Here is a 26,537-nt window from a genome sequence, read left to right as displayed (position 1 = left end):
ATTATTCAAGCAGAGTCGAGTTGGATTGACCCACTCGCGAGCTACCTGCTACACGGGACCCTCCCTGCAGATCGTAATGCAACCAGAAGGGTAGAGCAACAGGCAGCCAAGTACGTCATTATAGACGGGCAGCTGTATAGAAGATCTTACATGCTCCTCTTCTTGCGCTACTTACGACCCTCAGAGGTCGAGCTCGTTCTCCGTGACACTCATGAAGGGCTATGTGGCGGACACTTGGGGGGCAGGGCCCTCGCTCAGAAAGCATTGCGACAAGGATACTACTGGTCAATGATGAAAGCAGATGCACTCGAGCTCGTCAAGAAATGTGATAAATGCCAGAGGCACGCCAATATCCATCATCAACCTGCTGCCGACCTGAAGTACCTCACCAACCCATGGCCCTTTGCACAGTGGGGAATTGACATTCTTGGACCATTCCCACCAGCGACAGGACAGAGGAGATTCCTGGTGGTAGTAGTGGATTACTTCACAAAGTGGATAGAGGCGGAACCCCTAACGACAATCACAACTCGAATGGCACAAAACTTTTTTTGGAAAAATGTAGTATGTCACTTCAGTCTACCTCGAGTGCTCATCTCAGATAATGGCAAGCAGTTCGAGGATATCAAGTTTCAAGATTGGTGTGCCGAGATGGGGATACAACAAAACTTTACCTCAATAGCACATCCTCAAGCGAATGGGCAAATAGAAGTCACAAATAGGGCTATACTCTGTGGACTGAAGGCCTGCCTAGCCCGAGCCAAAGGGTTATGGGTGGACAAACTACCCAGTGTATTATGGGCCTATCGAACCACCATCAAGACCGTCACAAGCGAAACCCCCTTCAATCTCACCTGTGGCACAGAAGCAGTAACCCCAGTTGAAATCGAGGTGCCTACGCTACGATTAGAAGTATACGACAAAGAGGCCAACGATGATGAGCTCCACACCAACCTCAACCTGATAGAAGAGGTACGGAACCTCGTATATATCCAGACTGTAGCATACCAGCAAAAGGTGGCTCGGTACTATAACAATCGGGTTAGGAAGTGGCACTTCCGTGTAGGCGACCTAGTCCTCCAAAAAGTAATGGTACCTGAGCCCAGAGTGGGTAAGCTGGGGCCAAAGTAGGAAGGTCCCTACTGGGTAAAGCGAATACTCGGGGAAGGTAAGTATGAGCTCGAAACATTGGAAGGAAAGCAGATACCCCGAGCCTGGAACATTAGCATCCTAAGGCAATACTACCTGTGACCGATGGAATGGGCGAGCTAAGTCCAAGTCGCCTCTATGGCATGGGCAATCAAAGTCTCAGTCGCCTCTATGGCATGGGAGAACTAAGTCCCAGTCGCCTCTATGGCATGGACAAACTAAGTCTTAGTCGCCTCTAGGGCATGGGCGAACTAAGCCCTAGTCGCCTCCACGGCATGGGCAAAGCTTAGTAATGGACTCCGAGTTGCTCCCTGAGCCTAAGGACTACGAAACCAAACTAATAGTGGCTTCAAGCAAAGTATAAGACCTCACTGCCTCGCCCGCTAAAGTCCAAAATGCAGATGACTCGAGGCAAGAAACTTAGGAAAATCTTACAAAGGTTACTCTTACTCACTACCAAGACCGGTAGAACTGATAGTTAGAGGTAACTCACATAATTCGGAATGACTCCTGCTTCAGTTACCCTTGTTTGTTGTCAGCTCGGTAGCTCGACGGCTCGGGTAAACTATATACGTATTACTTGGATCAGAAAGGAGTCATTCTAAGCAAAAAACAATATTTTGTCAAATACTGAGGTTCTTCATAAAAAACCAGGCCATCAGAAAGAGAAAGAAAAAGAGGAGAAAATCGGGCTCAACCACCCGGGAACATGCATCCAGAGGTCAGAAAAGAAAGAGAAAAGAATCAAGAAACACCCCAACATCAAGGATCCAGCACCTCCACATCCTCATCGGTCTCCTCCAAGGAATCGAGCTCTTCCTCCTCCGATGCATATGTCGTCTAAGGGGCCAGGCCCTTCATGGTAATGCCATCAAGATTAAGGTTAGAAAACTTCTTCTGGACCAGGTACCGACAAAGCTTCAACCCCGAGCGGTAGGAGTTTGTGCTACTCAACCTGGAGGTCACGAAACTCTGGGGACTCTTTGAAACGGCCCATGACCTTGACCCGTTCGAGCTTAAAGGTTCAAGCTTGTACAATGAGGGTGGCCTCCAGACTTCGAACCTCTTGACGAAGATGCTCCTTGTCCTCAGCCGTCCTTGAGGTCTCCTCCCTATAACGGGAGTTCTCCTCCATCAGCCTGGAGATTTGCGCTTCCTGGTCCTGAACGAGCTGCCCCTGGGCCTCGCTCCCCTTCTTGGCCCGGAGGACCTCACCCTGAGCCTGGTCCAGCTCGCAATTAAGCCTCCGCACTTCCGTCCTCTGGGTGGTGGTATCCTTGGAATGAACGGCCCTCTGATAGGCCATGGCATGGAGGGCGGAGTTCAATTACCAATAGAGAGCCAAGGTAAGTAAAAAAAAAAGGGGGGGGAGAAGAAGGGAAGGTACTTACCACCATACAGTGAGTCAAGGCCAGCCCCAGAAGCTACCTAGGGTGTATCTTCGACCACTCTACTATCTCCTCGTGGAAGATCGAGTCCCAGCTCCTCCGCGTGGCCAGGACGGGGTTGGTGATGCTCTCATCACGCCACTTGATGGGGAACACCAGCATGGCAGAGGAGCCGACCATCGCAGGGGCCTCTCCTTCACCACCTTCTATGGCTACCTCCTTAGAGAACGTGGACGGGACCTCCTATGGTGGAACGAAATACGGGTCCACGACCTCGAACTCGGCGGCCCTGGAAGAAGACACTTCGTCCTGTAGAAACCTCTTCGCCCTGCGCTTGCTCCTTTGGGAGTTCGATAGGAGGCAGCGCGCGTCCACATCCAACATTACAGTTGCAAAAATAGAGAGGTGTTAGCTTAGTACGTAAAAAAAAAAAAAAGAATCTAAAGGTAACCTACTGGGGCTCATGTCGGCTTGCACAAGCTTGTCCTCGACCAAGTAGTCTACGTAGAGGATGTCGATCTCGGCCCAGGATTGTAGCATTTCCCGCGTCATTGGATCCAAACTAGCACCCAAATCCTGAATGGCAACCCTCTAGTGGGTCGGGAAGGGCCACCCCTCGGGATTACGAACTACAAAGTAGCCCCACTTCCAAATCGGGATCTTGTTGGGCAACCCTTGGAGGAGCTTGAAACCAGGACGGGGGGAAAAATAATAGAAGCGCCTATTTGCAGGGGCTCCGGGGGAAGCGTTCTTGATCGACAAGATAGAGGAAAAAATATCAAGAGAAAGGGAAAGACAATACTCGAAAAACAAAGAAATAGTTCCAACCAAGTTTCGAACAAAATTCGGGTGCAACTGCTCGATGGTAACATTGAAATGAGTGAGAACCTCTACTATCAAAGGGTGCAGGGGAAGGCGAAGACCAGCCACGAGCTGTTCCTCGGAGATCACAATTTCGTCATGACCATGCTCTCAAGGATAATCACCGGTTGGAAGGCTGTAGATAAGCTCCCTAGGGAGGTCTTATTGAAAGACTAGGGCCCGGAGTCTCTCCATCGACATAGAAGAAGGACCGAAACTGTTCGGCTCCCAATTGCAGGAGGAGGAAACCAAATTACCAGAGGCTTCCTGAGCCTCCGGAGATTGCTCTTTGGGAAGTTCCCGAGCTCGAGGGGGCTTCGCTCTGACTGCCAGCCCGAGAATGGACACTATCGTACGAATACCCAGACATAATTGAGTAAGGCAAGAGGAACTCACCAAAGAAGATGAGCTAAAAAGAACGATACGAACGAAAGGAACTCGAGCAAGCACGGCAAAGGCACCACCTAAGAGCCAGAAAGCAAGGACGGTTGGTACAAAAAAATGGGGCCTGGGGCCCTCCTATTTATAGCCATTATGCCCGAAAAGCAACAACCCCGATTAAAGCAATCCGATAGCCTATAGCAAAACTGGCTGCACGTTCTTCGAGATCGAAAACAATTTAACACATTTTTTGGCACCCGCTGAATCTATAATCGCGTGACGTCCGCGCATACGCCTTACACAGCCCAACAAGACAGTTTGGACAACGGGTCAAATTCACTTGTCACTTCATGAACTCCCCGCGCCAGGGCAAAACTCCTTGCTCGAGGTGTGGGAAGCAATTGATGAAGGGTGACTTGTCCCGACCCCCTAAGAAGGTGACACATGTACGTGACTCAGCATATATAACAGCTCAGCACAGGCAGACCGACACATGGACATGACTCGACGCAGGTAATAACTCACCAAGTATCAGCTGGCCACAAAGCAAGCTTGAGTGCACTAGCGTCCCGAGTTGCACTCCGAGCTAAGCTCACCTCAGTCCGCGAAATAGTTCACTCCAAGCCCAAGCAAGTGGGTCATCCCGAAGACAACTCGCCTCAAGCAGAATCACTTCGGCATGTCACCGGTAGCTCGCTACGGAGTAACACGCTATAGAATAGTTCGCTATGGGGTAAGTCACCATAGATTAGCTCTCTACGGGGTATCTCGCTGCAGTGTTATTTGTTTGACGGTGTGATTGGAAGTAGGACATGTGGTCCGCACTGTACCAGAGTGATCATTCAGTGCCTCTGCCACATTCAGCAACCTTGACAAGGACGTGTAATGTAAAAACATACACGAGGTCTATAAATTGAACGTGCATCTGCTGGGCCCTTGGGTCCATCACCTAACTAGACCCTCCAATTAATATATAATATTGCACCACCCCATTTCCATCCATCTCATTTCAAAATTAATGAGAGCATTCCTGCAATGAAATTGCACAATAACCACCGGCGGCGGTAAGGTTATTTACGGACAACAGTCACTCACACATAGAGGCCAAACCCCTAATATCTCAATCTTATATGCAACTATCTTGATGTGAGGATTAGAAAAAGAGGTATAATGTAGTAGGTTTTGCTTTTTTTGATTATTTATAGAACCCCCGTATAGTTTCATGAATTTATTAAAATCACATTATAGTTGGTGTTTTATTAAAAGATTCCTATAGATTGCAATCGATCTCCATTAGATAAAAAGTTGAAAATGACAGTGTGTAAATACCAACATCCATTCAAATGAATTTAACCAAAATCAACTAAAAACAAAATTTTCATTTTTGCCTCTAGTAAAACATGGACAACTACTTTATTTTTTTCAATTTGGTCAAATTTTACTTTCGATGCAAAAAAGTGTTAAAGGTATTTTTAAAATAAACAACCATGGATCCATATCCTTGAACATTATCCACTCAGTTTAGGGGTACTTTTGGAATAAATAACCATGGGTCCATTCCCTTAAACATTTTCCACCTATAAGTTAGAAACTATAAATAGTGTTTTAGTAAAATATAAACTATTGGATAGGTTTAAATAAATTTGTAAAACTATGGGGGTTGTTCTAGTAAATGACACTTATTTTTCTAAGTAGTTGATTTATTTCTTAATTCTTGGAGATATTTCCAAGCTACCACTGACATGACTTGGAAATTGGAATGGTGGAGGTGGTTCCCAACTTGAACTATAATTGACCTTATTTTATTCCCTATTCTTGAATACTGGTAAGTCCACTTAAGCAGGTATTTTTTTGGTGGTGACGCATCTTTCACCAAAGACAGAAACATGTGATCAATCCAGATGATCTCTCTCAAGTAATTAAAAGGATAAATTGTTGAAACCTCCTCTGAAATTTTGGATTGTTGTTAAAACGGTAAAACCTCTTCTGAAGTTTGAAAATTGATAATTGTAATCACTTCCTTTTTTGAAAAGAATAAGAATGTATTACGATATAAAAAAAAAGGCAGTTACAATACAAAATCAACAGCTCAGGGCTATCACTAGATAGAATTGCCCTCTCAAGATTCACTATCCAATCAGGGCAATCAAAAAGAAAAATTCCCTCTCAAGATTCACTATCCAGGCAGCACTATTACAGTTCCTGTTACCAAAACGAAAAGAACAATCCAGGTTTGCAATCGCTGAAGAAATGTCATTTACCAACAGAGATAGATCTGCTGCAATGTCACGACTCTTTCCATTCAAAACAAGAGCTAGTGACTATCAGTCAGTTTCAATCACACATTTCTCAAAACCCGCAAGCCTAGTTGATCGCAAAAGCCTCTGCTTGGGCTGCTGATGAAACAAAAGTCGAGCCGAAACAAGCCGCTACGCTGAAACCAATGCTGCCTCTGATTATTACACCAAAGCTGGTCTTTATGCTACCGTTACGTATAAATAGACCTCCTTTATTAAAATTAAATTTTCTAAAAAGAGGTATGAAAATGTCCAAAATGGTTATACAGTTATAAATCAAGCTGGCTGGTTCTACAGAAAAACAAATACAAACTTTATATCAAAATATCTAGAGAAGTTAATTGCAATTACCAAATTTCAAGGGAGATTTTAACAATAACCTGAAATTTAGGGGTGGTTTCAACTGCAATTTACTGGCGGATCACACGGGAATCACACAATCAACTTCCGTGATTCTTGCGATAAGCCCCTGTATTCATATTGTTTATCCTTATCTCCTTTGTTATCTGTCAATAGCAGATATACATTTCCAGAATTTGTATTTATCTCAAACTCTTGTATCTGTACTCATATATACCAGATTACACATCAATGAAAATTATTGTATTCGCTTCAATTTGAGTGTATCGGTTCATTGTATCAGAGCCAATAATTTGGCTGATGGTGATAACTCTGTTTGTGTTCCAACGGCCTTTGATTCCTCAACTACAGCAACCTCAACAGCCCAGTCTTCAACTTCATCATTGGTGTATTTTGGAAACAGTCTCACAAATCTTGTCTTAGTCAAAATGGATAATAAAAACTATCCACTTTGGAAATTCCACATTCTTTCTATTTTGAGTGGTGCGAAACTTACTAGGTTTGTCAATGGCACTAACAAGTGCCCACCTCAATTGCTGGAAAATCGTATTGAAGAAAATCTTGCATACTCCTCGTGGGTTCAATAGGACGAACTTCTAATGGAATGACTTTCGTCATTCCTAACCAAAAATGTTATTGCTCAACTTGTCGGCTGCAAGTCTTCTCATGAATTCTGGACCACCCTCGAATCCCTTTATGCCTCTCGCTCCAAGGTTCATATTAGCCAACTTCAGAATGAACTGCTTGTTATCAAGAAAAATGACAGCTCCATGCCAATTTACTTATAGAAAGTCAAGACTATCTCTGACAACCTTGCTGCTTCTGGAGAACTCTTAACAATCTCAGAACTCTCTCACTATACACTCAATGGTCTACGTGTTGAATACGATGCCTTTTTCACTTCAATAACCACCTGATTGGATGAGTTATCGTTCTCAAGAACTCAGAATGAAAGCTCATTGTCAAACTTCCACTTTATTTCCCTCGACCAATACTGCAAGTAGAACTCCCAAGTACAAGAGCTCGTTTCCCTTTCCCAAGTTGGATAACTCTACTTCTGACAAGGATCGTCCACCTCAAAAACCATTGAAGTATGCATTGAACCCCTGTCATATCTATAGTGGCCGGAACTACTTGGCATTCTGGTGCAAAAATCAGTTCAGCCAATCCTTCAAGCCCAAAAATCACAAGCCTACTAACAATTGTTGGTATCCTTACTTAGGCACCACCATCTCACCGCTGATCTTGGCAAGCTCCAACTTCGTTTAGAGTATCATGGTCCTAACCAAGTTCCCATAGGTAACGAACCAAGGTTTGCATTTTTCACATATTGGTACATATACTTTTCATGGGAATTCTCGACCTCTCGTCTTACTTAACATATTACATGTTCCCCATTTTCATAAGAATCTTCTCTCGGTAGCACAATTTACTCGTGACAATAGTACTCTATTTGAATTTCACTCTTCTTATTGTGTTGTTAAGGATTGCAACATGGGGGAGATTCTCCTTCGCGGGAAAAGTAAAGACGGCTTATATGTGTTCGATGCTTCAGATTGTCACCTGCAAAATAGTTCTTCTCCAGTTGCTTTAGTTGCTGAAATAAAGTCCCTTGATATCTAGCAGCACAGACTTGGTCATCCCTCTCTTTAGGTTGTCAAGAATGTGCTTCGGAATTCTAATATTTCTCACTGATAATTCCTCTCCACGCTGCACTACCTGTCTTCTTGGAAAGAACCATCAGTTATCACTTTCCCCCACCTGTCAAGGCTCCTATCTCCATTCATCCCATGCGTACTTGGGCCAAAGACATCTTCAAACCTGCAAACCTCTATCTCTTGTTGCCACATGCCATCCCATTCCAGCTTCCTCCTCTGAGCTTACATGCTTCTCACAAGCAAACAAAGATCCACATTGGCATGCAGCCATGGTTGAGGAATACAATGCACTTCTTCGCAATGGAACTTGGGAGCTAGTCCCTCCCCCTCCATGCTGCAATATCATCGGCTGTAAGTTGGTTTTTCGTCACAAGCACAAACCAGATGGTACCATTGACCGCTACAAAGCACGTATCGTCACTAAGGGCTTTCATCAGGGAGGGTTTTGACTTCACTGAGACATTCAGCCCCGTTGTCAAACCCTTGACTATTTGGCTTCTTCTCATTCTTATTGTATCTCTCTATTAGCCTTTGCATCATATTGTATACAAAATGCTTTCTTACATGAAGATCTATGTGAAGAGGTATACATGTCCCAATCACCTAGATTTGTTGATGATTCTCAGCCTTCTTACATTTATCACCTAAGAAAGTCCCTCTACGGGCTCAAATAGGCCCGTCGTGCCTGGTTCTCCAAGCTCAACTCCTTCCCTCTAGATTACGGGTTTACAGCTAGCAAAATCGACTCCTCTCTATTAATCTTGTGCAGCGATGCTCACTGCCTTCATATCCTTGAATATGTTGATGATATCATTCTCACTGGATCCCAACAATCTGCTCCTCTAGATTATGGGTTTATAGCTAGCAAAACCGACTCCTCTCTATTAATCTTGTGCAGCGATGCTCACTGCCTCTATATCCTTGTATATGTTGATGATATCATTCTCATTGGATCCCAACATTCGGCTCCTCTAGATTATGGGTTTACAGCTAGCAAAACCGACTCCTCTCTATTAATCTTGTGCAGCAATGCTCACTGCCTCTATATCCTTGTATATGTTGATGATATCATTCTCACTGGATCCCAACATTCTGCTATTATTGATCTCATATCAGCTATGGAGTCTCACTTTGCGGTCAATGATCTTGGCCCTCTATCTTTCTTTTTAGGTATCGAAGCCAATCGAATGCCTAATGGTTTGTTTCTAAATCAACGTCGCTATGCCCAAGATCTCCTTGAGCGCATTGGTCTTGCTGGAAGGAAACCCATTCATATTCCCATGGCCCTTGGTACTACTCTCTCCAAATTCGATGGGGACCGATTCCCAACAACTTTATCGCAGTACAATTGGTGCACTACAGTACCTTCTTCTCACTCAGCCTGACCTTGCTTTTGTTGTAAATAAAGCTTGTCAGTATTTGCAATCCCCTACTCTTGCTCACTGGTTTTTTGTCAAGCGCATCCTGCGTTATCTTAAGTCGACCATTGTGTTTGGCCTCTATATTACACTCTCTTCAATCACCTCCATGCACATATTCTTTGGTTCTAATTGTGCCGGATGTCCTGATGATCGTTGCTTGCAAGGAGGTTATTGCATCTATCTTAGCAACGATCTCCTCTCCTGGTCATCTCACAAACACGCTACTATCTCACGCTCCAGCACTAAAGCGGAGTATCGTAGTCTTGCGCTCGCAACTTCCAAAGCTCTTTAGATTCTCACTCTCCTCCGCAAGCTTGGATTCTCTCTTTCACACTCTCCTACACTACTGTGGTGCGACAACATTGGTGTCACTTACCTCAGTGTCAATCCCGTGTCTTTCATGCCCGAACCAAACATATCGAAATCGACTTCCATTTTGTTCAAGAGCAGATTGCCAAGAGTACACTTCATGTTCAATACATCTCCACTCATGATCAAGGGGCTGACATCTTCACCAAGCCATTGAATAGACATCAATTCCAACTACTACAAAGCAAGCTGTGCATTGCAACACCCCATGCATCGCTTGAAGGGGGATGTCGGACCACACCAGCATCACACAACCAATCTATGTGATTCTTGCAATAAGCCCCTACATTTATATTGTTTATCCTTATCTCCTCTGTTATCTGTCAACAACAGAGATACAATATTCCCAGTATTTGTATTTATCTCAAACTCTTGTATCTGTACTTATATATACCAGATTACACATCAATAAAAATTATTGTACTCTTCAATCTGAGTGTATCTCGATTCATTTACCCATTTTAAAATGAGGTAGTTGTGATAGCGTTGTGCAATAATATTGTAGGGTCCAGGTAGCAAATGCGGGTCTTCAAGTGTACGTTGGACTGATTACCAAAAAAGAAAAAAAAAAGTGCACGTTGGACTCCCATGGCATTCTGCAATTGTAATATTATTGGAGGGTCCAATATGCTTTCTATAAGTTCAAGCTTCGCTAAAGTTTCACGATCCTAGTCTTGTTCAAAGTCTGTAAATTTCTACATGATTTCCTTTCAAATATAATCTCTCAGCTTCTTTTTTTCTTGGAAATTATATAATCTCGCTCTCAGCTCTTATTGTAATGGAGTCGTTCTCACTTTGATTCTTTAATGCATGGCAGAAGAAATAAAAAAGGCAAACTCGATGGAGAAGATCGGATTTGAACACGCTGAAGGCTCTAACATGACTACTCTCATCAATAGAAACTCCAGAAGGTAAGATTTCATCACATAGTGACTAATTACTCTTTATACTTCCATTTGGCATTTCAACTGTAAGTTACTTTAATTGAGTCGTTTACGGCTATACCATTTACCCACATATATGCTGTAGACCTCGTAAAGCGTTTCATCCTTGACCCGCTGCCTAACTAGGTGTCGTCTTAGATCAAGACCGCCAGCCTACAGGTATGAAAGACTGCCGCCTTTGCTCTCCAGTCCTAGGTGGCTCAAACTTCTCTAAAGTGCTGACTTAGGTAGGAAGATGCCAAATATTTGCACAGATTACAAAGAGAGCTTGTTCTTTCTATCACCTTCTGTGACGGTTTTTCTCAAAATATTTAAAAGGTCTTCATTGACTGCATGGGGCTACGCAGGACATAGCCCATCCCCCCAACCGTGATGTAGATGAGCTTTTAATTCAAGTCTCCACTACAACAAACTCGAGACCTTACCAACCAGCCACTTGGAACCTCAACAGGATTATACTGATAGTGATAGAGCTTGGGTTCATCTCAATCTTGAACTAACCAAGTTTGAGTGTAGTAACACTTAGGTCCCTGAACTTTACAAGTGAAAAAAGAATACGAAAAGTTAGAAGTTAGGTTTTAAAGTTGCAATAAAAGTGAGGATAAAATGGTCTGATAAAAGTTAAATGGGAGGAATATAGTGTTAGAATCTAAAAGTACAAAACTACTTTACGGTGCAAATGAAAGATAATTGAGGACCTAAATCTCACTACCCTCAAAATACAGGATAATTATCTAATTGATATATTAAATCAACCATGCAAAGAACAAGTCCAACGGCAACAGAGGGGGAGAAGGGAATATTAGGCAAGGAGGGATGGAGGAGGGGAAAATAGGAGGGAAGAGAGTTTTAATTATAAAAATGAGGCAACGTACTTGTTTTAAGAAAAATAAGAAATGGAAAATGAAATAGAACAACACTAAGAAAGTGATCTCTTACTCTATTTTGAATTAATAGACACAAGGATCTAATTGTCTAGCCTAGCTAATAGCTAACAAACCTTAATTGTTTGGTCTATAGCAAAGTCTACGGCTGTTTATCTACAACAGATTCTAGCTCGTTATTAAAAAAACTCCATGTACCTAGTGTCCTAATTTCCCTCTACTCCAAAAAAGAAAACAAATTGTATATATATAATTTACAAAATATATCTTATATTTGCTTGCAAAACAAATGATCAGGTTGGAGGGGAAGGTAGCAATTATAACAGGAGGAGCAAGCGGGATTGGCGCAAGCACAGTGCAGGTGTTCTGGGAGAATGGAGCCAAAGTTGTAATTGCTGATATCCAAGATAGCCTTGGCCATGCCATTTGTGATCGACTGGATGAAAATGTGAGTTATATGCACTGCGACGTAACCAATGAAGATGATATTCGCCACCTCGTCGATGCCACCATACAGAAACATGGAAAACTTGACACAATGTTCAACAATGCCGGAATCATAGACAAACCATTTGGGAGTATACTAAGCGATGAGATATCAGACCTAGAGTGAGTGATGGAGGTGAACTTGGTTGGTGGATTTCTAGGGGCCAAGCACACAGCAAGAGTCATGGTTCCTAGGCGTAGCGGGTGCATACTGTTTACGGCAAGCGTCTGTGCGTTAATTGCAGGAATAGCTTCACATCCCTATGCAGCATCAAAACACGCCATTGTTGGGCTTAAAAAGTGCTTGGCAGCCGAGCTCGGCCAGTATGGAATACGGGTTAATTGTGTCTCGCCTTATGCTGTGGTCACTAGGATCTCCAAGAAGATGACTGAAGAAAATGAAGAAATTGTAGAGGCCATGCTGAGCACCATGGGGAGCTTGAAAGGAGAAGTGCTTAAAGGCCGAAGATATCGCTCATGCTGCACTCTACTTGGCTAGCGATGAGGCCAATTATGTTAGTGGCCTCAACCTTGTGGTTGATGGGGGATTTAGTATCGTCAACCCCACCATGATGAGGGCCCTTTCAGGCGACATTTATTTGGTGTGTTCCATTATATATAGTGCGTTATCATCAATGTTGAAGAGGGTGTTCTTCAAATGGAGAAAATAATATTTAATTGAAGCTATCTCACCAATTAGCCAGAGAATTAGCTAGTTTGCTCTACTTAATTTTATCAATTTATAATGGGTTTCCATTTATATTGTCCTAATTAATTTACTATTGAATTTGAAGTTCTCCACTCAAAATGTTTCTGTCTGTGAGTTTGAATTGAATCACCAGTTAATTTGTTAAACCAAAATGAAAATTAGAATTGAGAAACATGTTTAATTAATTTTGTTAATCAACATTCTATGCATGCTTTCCGTATTACGTCTCTAATACAGGGAAGCTACTGGTTTATGATTTTTACGAGGGGGTAAAATACAGAAACCTCCCCTGGAGTTTTTGACAATCATAAAAACTTCCACTTTAGTTTCACTTTAACAAAAACCTTCCATAAACTTTCAAAGAACTCAACAAAAACCTCCATTCTGTCACTAACCTAATGGAAAACTTTAGACGAAGCATCAATTTTTCTAAATATCCATTACACCCTTTTGTTATTTAATTTACATACATTTTTATTGAAATAGCCCAATACACATAAGCTTTCTCATCTTTCCAAAGTAAAATGCGAAGTTGCCAACAGTGGTTTCCACGCAAGTTGATATCTATCCCAAGTTGAATCAATAAATCATACTAAGAACTTGATATTTAAAACTGGGTTTTTTGTTTTCTTTTCATTTTTCCCTGAAATAATTAAGGGTAAATTTTTTAAACTATCCTCCTGGTTTAGTTAATTGATTAAGTGTACCGTTACTATTTGAAAATTGACTTACACTATCCTTATTGTATTTGACAATTGACTAATCCTTATTTGTCAGCAGCATGTGTCAACGTTAACTTGAAAAAGGCTATTTTACCCTCCACTTTTCTTTAAATTTTCAAAAAGTGTATCTCTCCCTCTCCTGCCCGTTCTCTTCTTAACCTCCAAAACTGCCAGAACTGTAAGTCTCTCCCTCTCCCTTTTGTTATCTTCTCCCTACAACTCCAGTAGATTTTTCAAATCTCTCCCTCTCCCTCTCGTTCTCTCGTCTGGAACCACCGGAACTGTGGAATCTGTAAATCTCCCAGATCTCTTCCTCTCCCTCTAGTTTCTCTTCTCTTTTCTGAGTTTGAAAGTTGTGATTACAGTTACGTTTCCATACAAGGAGATGTGATTCAACCATTAGTCAATCCCCCAACCAGGCAATGGGAATTGGAAACAAATCCAGACCTCAGAGAAACCAGTAGATTTTTTATACAAAAAAGGTCAAACCAACTTACAACCGTGAAAAGGTCAAACCGTCACCCATGGTTTCGGAGAGAGAAACAGCTCTAAACCCACCTTCCAGCATTTGGGCACAATATGAATATATCAATAGAGGGAGGCATAGGAGAATTGAGCAGAGAGCAAAGAGAGAGGGCCATAGTTAGACCCTCTTTCCTGTAACTCTCAATAACAGAAAAGAAACTTCTTACAGAAACCCATTTTACATTTCTTCTTCCTCTTTTTGTTTGTCCTCAGTTTCTCAGTTCTCTTCGTCGGAACTGGGATCGACATCTCTGTAGATTTCTCCCTCTCCTTCTTGTTTTCTTCTTTGGAACCCGCCGGAACTGATATCTACACTCTCGTTCTATTCGCTGGAGCTGAGATCGACATTTCTGTAGAGGGAATTTGTTCTTTTCTGGTTCTGTTCTCTTCTCTGGAACCTGTCAGAATTTGATTTGGTTGCAGCCGAAGCCAGAGGGAGTACACATTCCCCTCTCTCTCTCTCTCAGAGCAGAGCACCACCGCTTTCTGTTAGAGCAAGTATTATGAAAATCCAAGAACAATAAGAACCACCAGTTATACAGGGATCAACAGTAGCGATGAAGAGAGAGGGTATCGCGTGATTCTTGGGTTTTCGCGAACTAAGATCTCAGTCTTAGTATAGATCTTAGTTCCAGGGTTTTCCTTGGAACTGAGAATGTTAGAATTAAGATCTCTTCGCCGGAACTGAGATCGACATCTTTGCTCCTGGGTTTTCATTTGAAATAGATAAAGAAGTAATGAAGAAGGGTTGTAGGGATGGTATTCTATAACAGAAATCAAAGGGTATTTTTAAGAATGAATGTGGAAAGGGTATTTTAAGAATTTTAAATAAATATATCAGTCACGTGATGTCATAAATAAAGGAAATTTAAAAGATGCTAAGGCAGAGTTAGTCAATTGTCAAAAACATTAGGGACAGTGTTAATCAATTTTTAAACAATAAGAATACATCTAGTCAATTAGTTAAATCATAAGGGTAATAGTGATATATTGATCTTCCACGCCCATGCCTTACCGTTTTTCTTTCCTCGGCATTGAATGGAATTGTCCTTCGATGATTTGGGTAGAATGATTTGATAAAACTTGATGTATTGATAAATTAACCATCTGATTGGCACAATTTAATGAGAGATCATCCTATTTTCTCCGTTGATTTCTCTTGGATGGGGTTCTTTCCATCTAGGTTTCTCCAACAACACTAATGTTGAGCCCGAGAGGACACGGCTAGCCTGGCCTTCCATAGCCTTTCTTGAATGATGGCGGGCCCTGTTCATGTGCCCCTCAGTATTTCTGGTCGGCAATTGCATCTTTTTGAAGGGGTGCCCACAGTTCGGTTACATGGCCCCTTTTTGTAAACCGAATCAGTGGTACTGGTTTTTTTATTTCATCAAATTGAAACCAAATCAGTACCACCGGTTAAACGGTCTGTCAGTTTCGGTTCTTCGATTTTTCAGTTTTTTATATTTATAATATGTATTATATAAGCATATGTATAATATTATATTATAAATAATAAATGATATATAATATATTATAAATATTTTAAAAATATATTATATATTTGTAATTAGATCATTATAAATATATTTTTATATATAATGAATATGTATTTATATAAAATACATAGAAAATATGTAACGTATATTAAAAATATATATAAAACATATATATATATATAAATATATATATGATTGATTTGATTAACTATCGGTTTTTTATAGATTAATCAAAATCCGAACCAATCCTTCAGTTTCTCAAAAATTCCAAAACGAAACCGAACCAACCGATTCGACTAACCACATTTTGCGGTTCTGTTTTTTCGGTTCGGTTTGATTCGGTTTTTCAGCACCGCATTTTGAGTACTGCCATCTCTTCCCATCGGTACTGAGCGGCACATGAACAGGGGCCGCCGTCATTCAAGAAAGCCTATGGAATGCCAGACTAGCCATGCCGTTCTGGGACCCATATAGCTCAAGAAATAGTGGTGCATCCAATAGGTGTTGCTAATCCTTCTACAACTACTCACATCAACAGGTGAGAAATAAGCCTCTTAGATTTGAGATTTGTTTCCCATCTACTTCACTCTCCTTAGTAACTAACCATCTGCTTCACTCTCCATAGTAACTAACCTATCCACGATCATCTTTTTCCACCTCGTTTTCTTCTTTGTTCCTTGGTTCTCTATAGTAGGATTCTACTAAATAAAGAGAAATTTGGTGACCAAGTCCAAGATTCCCAAGGAATGCTTGTGTTATCTCCCTCGATGAACCTGAAAGCTAAGGTTTTTTCCGTTCCAAAACAACAAATCCCATTTGAGGATTCCTCTCGTATGGAGTTTGGACTTATCTCCTCTGGTTTTCTTCTCAACCCTTCACAACGAAGCTCTTACATGAATTGCTAAACTCAATGACAGAGAACAACAACCACCACATCCCCTTTGCCATTTTGTTGATTATTGGCCCAAGAACCACTCTAATTGCTCTGGCATTCCTTGGCCTGAGGTGGAAGAAATCCAATCAGATCAGATACCACTCTTTATTTCAATCCTTGTGGCTTTCTTAGAGTTCTCATCATCCTCATCTTCACCCACCCATGAGAAAGGGGTATCAGATCTTTTGAGCACCGCCAGAGAAAGGGCCGAGTCTTCCATTAACCATCTGATGGAGCGCAATCCGGTCGAACTTAGCTGTCAAGGAATTCGCCTATGAGCTGGAGCATCGGGGAGCCTAAAATGGGAAAGATGAGAGAACTCTAGGGGGAACCCGGTGTGATAACTCCGAAGCTCATGTCAGTAATCTCTCAAAGGCAAAGTGTAGACCAGATAGCGCAAAGTTCACATACCTTGTTTGTTGGGGCAGGGGGCCTTTTATAACCACTTCGCGCACTCGCTCCGAGGCCCTTGTTAGGTCGGGTATGATTACCCTTGCGTCTGTCAATTCGGCCGTCGTCCTTTTGCTGGGACAGAACCGCCACTGCCTAACCGTCTCTCTAACGGGAGATGGCGGTGCCAAGAGGCGGTGGTAGGTGGCCGTTTAGAGTGCGGCCGTCAAGCGTCAGATCCCAAGTTAGTTAGGTGCGGCGCCCTCAGGTACGAACTTCCTCAGTGTCAGGCATAGTACGGTTTGTTTGGTTTTGGTGCCCTGAAGGTGATGTGGTGGAGTGGTGAGCGAGGTAAAGTCTTGAGTTCGGAGGTATGTACAGGGCCGGTCAGTTCGGCGAGGGGTATCCCGAGCTGTTACAAGGCAAGCCAGTTCGGCGAGGTGTATCCCGAACTATTACAAGGTAGGCCAGTTCGGCAAGGTGTATCCCGAACTGTTACAAGGCAGGCCAGTTCGGCGAGGTGAATCCTGAACTGTTGTAAGGAGGGCCAGTTTGGCGAAGTATATCCCGAACTGTTGCAAGGCGGGCCAGTTCGGCGAAGTATGTCCTGAACTATTGCAAGGTAGGCCAATTCGGATTACTTTCTGGTTTGGGGCCAAGGGTGAGTTCGGGCCCCTAGTAGGGAGTTCGGACCGCTGGTTTCTCCCCTTGGTGCTTCGTGCCTTAGGCTTGCTTTTGTGTCGAGCTGTTGCTTTTGCCACGTGTCGCATAACTGTGAGGTCGGGCCAAATCTTGCTTCATCAATTGCCCCCCCACTCCTCGCGCCAAGGGTCTTGCCCTGGTGCGGGGAGTTTTGCGAGGTGGTAGGTGGATTTGTCCCGTTCTTCGAATCTTGACTGCACGATTTACTTTTGCCAGGGTTCTTCGGTTCTGAGAAGGCGGAAAACATGCCTACTGCTCATAAATGTTGACGGTCATGACAGCGCGCGTTTAAATTTCAAAAATTCACACCGCAAGGACGTGACACCGGGTCATTTAAATTTGAAAAAAGCGCGCCACTGCCGTTCTGAAGGGACGTGCGCTGGTAGTTTTGTCAGTTGTAGGGAGACATGCGGCACGGTCAGTTTCAGAAAGACGTGCGCTAGTGCGACGTCGGTTTCAAAAAGACGTGCGCTGATGTTTCACTCTTTTCGGAAAGACGTGCGCCAATCACGTCTCGACCTTAGGGGACATGCGGTTAGCGTGAATGTGGGTCGTCGGATTGTCTTTAATCTGCGCGGTCGGTTCTTGGTTACTGTAGCTATAAATAGTGGGGGACCCCAGTCGATTTGTCACTTCTGCAGTTTGCCTCTTGAACTTGCGTCCAACTTTTCAGCTCGCGTCCAAGTTTTTCAGCTTGCGTCTAGCCTGGTTACTTAGCCTTCAAAGTTTTTGGCTTGTTCCCGTCTCCGGAGCCTTCAAAACTTTCCGGTGAGTACCTTCCTGAATTCACCTCTTTTCCTTGATGTCTAGCTTTGATAGCTCAGATGACTCTTCAAGTAGGACTGATGTAGGTTCTACAAATCGAGCCGTATCCCCTGACTGCCTTAGTGATCCCGAGGTGGAACTTGAGGGTGACTATGAACCCGTAGGCCGAGCCACTTCGGGCAGTTTGGCGTCTACTTCTCGCCGAGGTCGGATGCTAGACAGGTTTGGTCCCTCGACCATGACGCCCGAGGGGCTCCAATCTATACTCATGTCTTACAGTCTGCCTGGGGGTATACATATTTCATTCCCTTGGGTAGTTTTCCTTGGGAACACGTTCCTGACAAGATCTTGATTTTTTGAGAGCAGCTCACTGCGGGGCTGCGACTGCCTTTCCACCCCCTTTTAGTCGAAGTCATAAACCACTTTGGTGTTACCATTGGCCAGCTTCACCCGAACTCTATTCGGAACCTAGTGGGGACAGTCTCCCTTTTTTGCGAGCAGAATTTCCCTTTAGACTTGGAGATATTCTCCTCCATCTTGATGCTCAAGAGACAAGCAGGTTCTCTTCCTGGGGGAAGACGGGCGTATTACCTTTCTCCTCGCCCGGGCTTTAAGCTTCTGCACGATCTTCCTAATAAGGTCCCGGCGTGGAAGTGGGATTACTTTGGTGTGCAAAGTGCACAAGGATGGCCCTTTCAGACCGGGTGGGGTGAGGCCACTCCTGATTCTGGTGTTATTCTTTACAAAGAGACGGTGAAGGGCCTCCGGCAATGGGCACGACAAGGTTTAAAGTGCCATAAGTACTTAACAGAGGCCAAGCTTGTTGCGGCCGGCCTGAGTTCCGGTAGGTTTCTAGTTCTGCGATTTCTTGTTTGCTTTGTTCCTTCATTTTTTCTGATGTCGAACTCGTTTCTGCAGGTGTGATGGATGCGAAGAGAACTCGTGGGGGGCGCCTGTTCCAGGGCATGAAGAGGAGGAAGCGGGTCGCCAAGTGAACTCGTACCGAGCTGCCTCCGAATGAGGAGACTCAAGTTCCAGGCCACATGCCGAAGGATCTGCCCAGGGAGCCCAAGGTGACTCCGCTGATGCATGAAACTACCGGGGCGCCTTACGCTGAGACCACTCATACGGGTGCTCCTGCATACTCCAGTGCTCCTGCTCACTCTGGGTCCACTCATATGTGAGCTGGGCCCTCGGGCTCGGGAGCTCAAGGGGAGTTCAGGAGCGTGTTGATGCTGAACTACGCTCTTCAAAAGAGTAGGGAGGCTACTTTCCCTGAGGAGATCGCGGCGTGGACCGATCTTCCTTTGAATCAGGTCGCCTGCCGCGTCGTAACACATGCTATGGTGGTAAGTCTGACCTTGTTCATTTTCTATCGCTTTTGCTGTTGTTGCTCACTTGTTTCTTTTGGTAGGTGAATTCTTCAATTCACGCCTTAGCAGCCCAAGTGGAGAGGAGCTCGCAACAGGCGCGAGCTGCTGAGGCTGCCGCCCATGCTGCTGAAGAGGCTTTTCGTGCTGCCGAGGCGAATACCCGAGCTGTTGAGGCGGCCGCTTATGCTGCCGAAGAGGCTGCTCGCTTCGCCATGGCCAGGCAGGCGATGTCTCAGCGTGATGTCGAGGCCATGGGGGTAGTCATCAAGCACATGGCGGACTTGAAGTTGGACTTGCAGCATCAAGTCAAATATCTTTAGGAGGACATCAGGGAAAAAACACAGATTTTTTCCCAAGGCATTAAAGACGCCAAGAAGAAGGCCGTTGAAGACTATATTGCCTCTCTGCGTTTTGACGATCTGATGGTGGATTCTTACAGAAGGGGGTTCAAGCTGAGCCGGTGGATGATCCGGAGCACGTACCCTGACCTCGATGTTAGTGCCATATCCACTTCACGTATAACTCAGGAGATGGCCAATGCTGCCGATGGCGAGCCGGATTCTGAAGGAGAGGCAGGGTCTTCGGGTGTTGTTGAAGTGCCTTCTAATGGCAAAGAAGTAGCTCCGGGCATGTAAAGACGCAGATTTTTTTTTTTTTGAAGTGCCTTCTGATGGCCAATGTACTCTTATTTCTTGCAACGGAATAGACAATCTTTTTGCCTAAGTGTTCTTTTTCCCGAACTGATTCTTTGTCGATCTGATAATATGCCACTCTCGTCCGGGTTATTGTACTTACGCGACCTGTTTCGGCGCTAAGGATTTTTTAGCGAACTAATTTTTTGCCAAGCTGATAATATGCCCGACTTTTCTTTGCTTGCTTACGCCGAGGTTCCTCTTGGCTCTGCATCATGGCCCTTAGGCCCTTGAAGCGATTTCATCCACTTCCCTTGGCGGTTTATAGGTAGTATCGCCTTAAGTTCACAATGTTCCATGCTCGAGGTACTTGTTTGCCTTCTAAGGTTTCGAGCTCGTATGCCCCCCCGAGTGCTCTCTTTAATTTATAGGTCCCTTCCCAGTTTGGTCCAAGCTTGCCCACGCTGGGTTTGGGCACCATAATCTTACGAAGGACTAGGTCGCCAACCCGGAAGCTTCGCTGCTTTACTCTGGCATTGTAGTAGCGAGCTACCTACTGCTGATAGGCCACTATCCGAATGTGCGCAAGATCCCTTACCTCGTCCAGTAGGTCAAGGTTGGTCCGTAACTCGTCTCCATTTGTCCGATCGTCGTATGTTTCTAGTCGCAATGTTGGTACTTTGATTTCAGCCGAGATCACTGCTTTAGTGTCGTAGGTGAGGTTGAAGGGGGTTTCTCCCGTGGCGGTTTTTTCTGTAGTTTAGTGAGCCCATAAAACGCTTGGTAGCTCTTCGGCCCACAATCCCTTAGCTCGATCTAAACGTGCTTTCAGTCCACGCAGGATGACTCTATTCATAACTTCCGTCTGACTGTTTGCCTGCGGGTGCACGACTGATGTGAAGTTCTGCTGAATCCCCATGCTCTAGCACCACTCTTGGAACTTGATATCCTCAAACTGCTTGCTATTGTCGGAGATTAGTACCCGAGGTAACCCAAAACGACATACTATGTTCTTCCAAAAGAAGTTTTGTATGTTTCAGGCCGTAACTGTTGCCAGAGGTTCGGCTTCTATCCACTTCGTGAAGTAATCCACTGCTACAACTAGGAATTTTCTCCCTCCTGTTGCTAGCGGGAATGGCCTCAGGAGGTCGATGCCCCATTGTGCAAAGGGCCAGGGGCTGGCGAGGTATTTGAGGTCGGAAGTAGGCTGATGGTGGATATTGGCGTGCTTCTGGCATTTGTCGCATTTCCTAACGAGCTCGACTGCTTCTACCTTCATCGTTGGCCAGTAGTATCCTTGTCGAAGTGCTTTTTGGGCAAGTGCTCTACCACCCAGGTGTTTGCCGCATAGGCCTTCATGAGTGTCTCGGAGTACGAACTCGACTTCGGCTGGTCGCAGGCAATGCAAGTAGGGGAGCGTGTAGGACCGTCGGTACAACCATTCATCAATTATGATGTATTTGGTTGCCTAGCGCTGCACTCTCTTGGCCGCATTGCGTTCTGCAGGGAGGGTTCCGTCTATCAAGAAGCTTGCAAGTGGGTCGATCCAGCTCGGCTCTGCTTCTAGGACAGGAGCGACCTCCTCTGCCCCCCCCCCCCCCGAGAATACTAGGCCGAGGTAAATTCTCTATGTACACGGTTCTCGTGTTGTTGTGACTTGTGCTGGCTAGCCAGGACAGAGCGTCGGCCTCAGTGTTCTCTGACCTCGGGATTTTCCGAATGAAGTGTGATTGGAGGTTGAGCAGGGCTTCTTTTTCTTTCGCCAAGTATAAGATCATAGAGAGCTCGTGTGCTTCACACTCGTCGTGACTTGGTTGACCACGAGCTGGGAATCGCTGCAGACGACCAAGTGCTTTGCTCTTACCCTTTGCGCTAAGTTCAGCCCGGATATCAGTGCTTCGTATTCTGCCTCGTTGTTAGATGCCGCGAATTCAAAGCATAGTGCGTATTCCAACTTTGCATCGTCCGGGCTGCATAAGACTATTCCAGCCCCGCTGCCTTGCTGGTTTGAGGAACCATCTACGTGAAGGATCCAGGGCTCCTCATCCCAGTTTGTGTTTCGACTGACCAGGAGAGATGCCACACTGGCTGCTACTTCACGAGGTTCAGACTCTATTGGCTCGGGAGTTCTGGGCTCGCCCAAACTGGGGACCTCGGACTCAACCTGTTGGGCTTCATGGCTGAAAGTGCACTCGACGATAAAATCTGTCAAAGCTTGGGCTTTAATTGCGGTCTGTGGTTTGTATTGTAGATCGTACTCGCTGAGTTCGATGGCCCACTTTGTCAGCCTACCGGAGACCTCGGGCTTCAGCAAGACTTGCCTTAGGGGTTTTTCGGTTAAGACGACGACTGTGTGAGCTTGGAAGTATGGGTGAAGTTTCCGAGCTGATACCACCAGTGCGTAGGCTATTTTCTCTATCTGCGGGTACCTCGTCTCTGCTCCCTACATAATTTTACTAACATAATAGATGGGCCGCTAGACCTGATCTACTTGTTTTACAAATACCGAACTGACCACCTCGTCACTCGCCGAGAGGTACAGTTCTAAGACCTCGCCCTCCTCGGGTCTGGCTAAGGTTGGTACGATGGCGAGGTAAGTCTTTAGCTCGTCGAATGCGAGCTGGCAATCTTGGGTCCATTCGAACCCTTTGCCTTTGATTGCCTTAAAGAAAGGCAGGCAGCGGTCTGCCGACTTAGACATGAAGCGGCTCAGAGCGGCTATGCGGCCATTGAGCCTTTGAACTTCTTTTACTTTCCGAGGTGGTCTCATATCAAGGATGGCCTTTATTTTGTCCAAGTTGGCTTCAATACCGCGCCGGTTGACAATGTACCCTAGAAACTTACCCGAGGTGACACCGAAGACACACTTGTTCGGGTTTAGTCTCATGTTATATTGACGCAGAATTTGAAAGACAGAATCCAAGTCTTTTATTAATTCTCACAAAAACTGTGTTTTGACAACCATGTCGTCTACATAACATTCGATTTTTGTGCCAATTAAAGGCCGAAAAATTTGATTTACAAGTCTTTGAAAGGTCGCACCAGCATTCTTTAGCCCGAAGGGCATGACCTTGTAACAGTACAGGCCAAACTCGGTAGTGAAGCTGGTTTTTTCTTGGTCGGACTGGTCCATCTTGATCTGGTTGTAGCCTGAGTAGGCATCTAGGAAGCTTAGCAGCTCGTGTCCCGAGGTCACGTCCACTAGGCGGTCAATTCGGGGCAGGGGGAAGCAGTCTTTTGGGCAAGCTCAGTTGAGGTCGGTGTAGTTGACGCACATGCACCACTTGCCGTTGGCTTTTTTTTACCAGCACTGGGTTGGCTACCCAGCTCGGGTAATGAACTTCCCTTATGAAGTCTTCTGCGAGGAGCTTTTTGACTTCTTCGTCGACCGCCCTCTAGCGCTCCGGGGCTAAGTTGTGTTTCTTCTGTCTAATGGGTCTGACTACAGGGTCAGTGCTAAGCTTGTGAGTTATAAAGCCAGGGTCAATACCGGGCATATCTGCCACGGACCATGCAAAAATATCTAAATTTTGGAGTAAGAAACTTACCAGTTCAGTTCACAAAGGCTTCTTGATGGATGCACCGATCTGGAGTGTTCGCGCCGGATCTGTAGCTGAGGTCGGGACTGCGACTATTTCCTCAGTGGGCGAAGCTCGTTCCTCGCCCTGCTCCACAGGCCGCTCTAGTTCGAGGTCGTCGGATGCCTTGGTTTTTCCCTTTAGGGCGGCAACATAGCATTTGCGGGACTCAAGTTGGTCGCCCCGCGCTACCCCCACACCGAAGTCCGTTGGGAACTTCATTGCCAGATAATAGGTGGAGACTACAGCACGCAGAGTATGCGTAATTGGTCGCCCTATTATGGCGTTGTATGGGGAGGGGGTCACGACCACCAGAAAATCGTGGTTGAGTCTTACCGCGCATGGCCATGTGCCGACTTCCATAGGTACTGTTATCTTCCCCATGGGCCTGACTTCCTCTCCACCGAAGCCCACCAGAGGAGTGTGTGCAGGTTTCAATTCGCTTTTCTGCAACTGCAATTGGTCGAACGCCGATTTGAATAGGATGCCCGCCGAACTGCCTGAGTCTACTAGTACGCGCCTGACTTCGAAGTCGCTGATCCTTAGCTTTATGACGAGCACGTCGTCGTGGGGGTAGTGAACACCTCACACATCATCTTCTGTAAAAAAGATTGGTTCTTCCTTCTTCGGCCTCTTGGGAGGGTTCTGCTCCTCTCGGGCTGCTTCGCGAACTGACGTCCTTGCTGCCGCCGAAGTGCATCCTGCCACCACTGAACCGCCCACTATCACGTGGATGGTTCCCCGAACTGGCCTCTTTTCTGGGGGAGGTCGCTGCAAGGCTTCGGTCGGTCTGTTACTCGGCTCGGGGACATCCTTCCCGTGTTCCCCTTGCCGACCTGCCTTATTACTATTGTCATAATGTACAAAATTTCTTAAGTACCCGCGACGGATGAGTCATTCTATCTCGTCGTGGAGATTATTACATTGCTCGGTGCTATGACCGTGATCTTTATGAAAACTACAATATAAATTTTTGTTCCTCTCGTTAGGGTTGCTCTTCAGGCGAGGTGGCCACTTTACGTAAGGGGCGTCCTTGATCGTCATCAGGATCTCAGTCCGCCTTGAGTTCAATGGCGTGTAATCCATCCAAACTGCTAAGGGAGCTCAGGACGGCTGGCTTGGCTTCGCCTCTCGGTTCTGACCTCTTCTGTCGCTGGGGTTGGAGGGCTCGCCTTCTCTTTTTCTTTTTTCAACCCCGCCTTCGTTTATCTAGTTGATCTCTTCCTCTGTTCTCATAAACTTGTCCGCGAGCTTGAGGAAGTCGGTTACGGTTGCTGGTTGGCTGGCCACCATGTGCCACTTGAACTCTTTGTGCGTCACCCCTCTTTTGGCCGCGGCGAGCTGTACCACGGGGTCTAACCGAGGGATTTGCAAGCATGCTTCATTGAACCGCTTGATGTAACTCCGGATCGGTTCTCCCTCTCTATGGATTACCTCGAAGATGCTTTCCTCAGTTTTGGGGCACCTCTTGCTGGTAATGAAGTGCGCAGTGAAGATCTGCATGAATTGGGCCCAGCTTCTTATTGACCTAGAAGCAAGGTTCCGGTACCAGGTGCGGACCACCCCTCTAAAGGTGGTGGTGAAGGCCACGCACATACACGACTCGCTGGCCCTAACGAGGTGCATTTGCGACTGGAATGCGTTGACGTGGTCATTGGGGTCAAAGGACCCATCATACTTGTCCAGAGATGGGAGTTTAAAATCTCTAGGCAAAGGGACTACCAGAAGTTCTGCTGAAAGGGGGGAAAAAACTGAGAGAATGGGGATGGTTTTTACCTCGCCCGAGCTCGTTTCTTCCTTGCCTCTGAGCTCGGGTAGCACGCGGGTAGCAGTTCAGCGACTTCGCCGGCACCTTCTTTGAGTGGGCCTGGTGTTGGCGCTGCTTGCCTCCGTGTTGTCGAGCTCGATGGGCCTGGAATGCTGGCCTGCTGCTAAGGCGTTGAAGCGGTTCTCCGTGAGTGGGAACTCGGGCTTGGAGCACTGAGGTGACTTTGTTGGCGAGGTTCTCGACCCACCCGCGAGATGCGAGGTGGGGGTGATCTTTCTTTGCTTTCGGCCCAGGGATGAGGTCTGACTGTTAGGGGGTTCTGTGGTCGGGAAGCCTCTCCTTGGTGAGGTCGTCCACCTTGAGGGGAGGCCTTGACCGGCTTTGAAACAGGGTGCCGGGGAGGAAGCAGTGATTGGTTCAAGGGTAGCTGAGGGAACTGTTGTTGATAATGGTGTTGGGAAAGGTGGTGCAACACCTGGTGTTGCTGGAGTTGGTGCTGCTGGAATTGCTGCATTTGGGCCTGCATTGCCCGCATGCATTGCATCATATCATCTAGCTGGTTTTGGTGGGTTGCTAGTGGGACAGCAGTTGGTTCTGTGAAAAGTTGGTTTCGATGGGGAATGGAAGAGGAATGTTCAGCGAGGGAGTGTTCAGAGGTGCCACTGCCCGTGGCACATTCAAACTTGGGATCCCATCCATTGAAAGGGGGATGGTGAACTACCCAATGCACACCGCCGGAACAAGA

At 45.5% G+C, this 26,537-nt stretch overlaps 1 pseudogene across 1 annotated transcript; it reads left to right on the top strand.

Moving 5' to 3' along the window:
* Positions 1-10,577: 10,577 nt before the first annotated feature.
* Positions 10,578-12,903, top strand: LOC148871289 ((21S)-21-acetoxyl-apo-melianone synthase SDR-like; annotated as a pseudogene). Its single transcript, XR_016107953.1, has 2 exons — positions 10,578-10,795; positions 12,010-12,903. The product of XR_016107953.1 is annotated as a (21S)-21-acetoxyl-apo-melianone synthase SDR-like (transcript).
* Positions 12,904-26,537: the final 13,634 nt, after the last annotated feature.

The sequence above is a fragment of the Nelumbo lutea genome, chromosome 2 (genome assembly GCF_056320005.1).
Source record: "Nelumbo lutea isolate HS-2025 chromosome 2, American lotus-T2T, whole genome shotgun sequence".
Lineage (NCBI taxonomy): Eukaryota > Viridiplantae > Streptophyta > Magnoliopsida > Proteales > Nelumbonaceae > Nelumbo > Nelumbo lutea.
The sequence above is the reverse complement of the archived record's forward strand: the minus strand, read 5'-3'. Positions and strand labels throughout refer to the sequence as shown.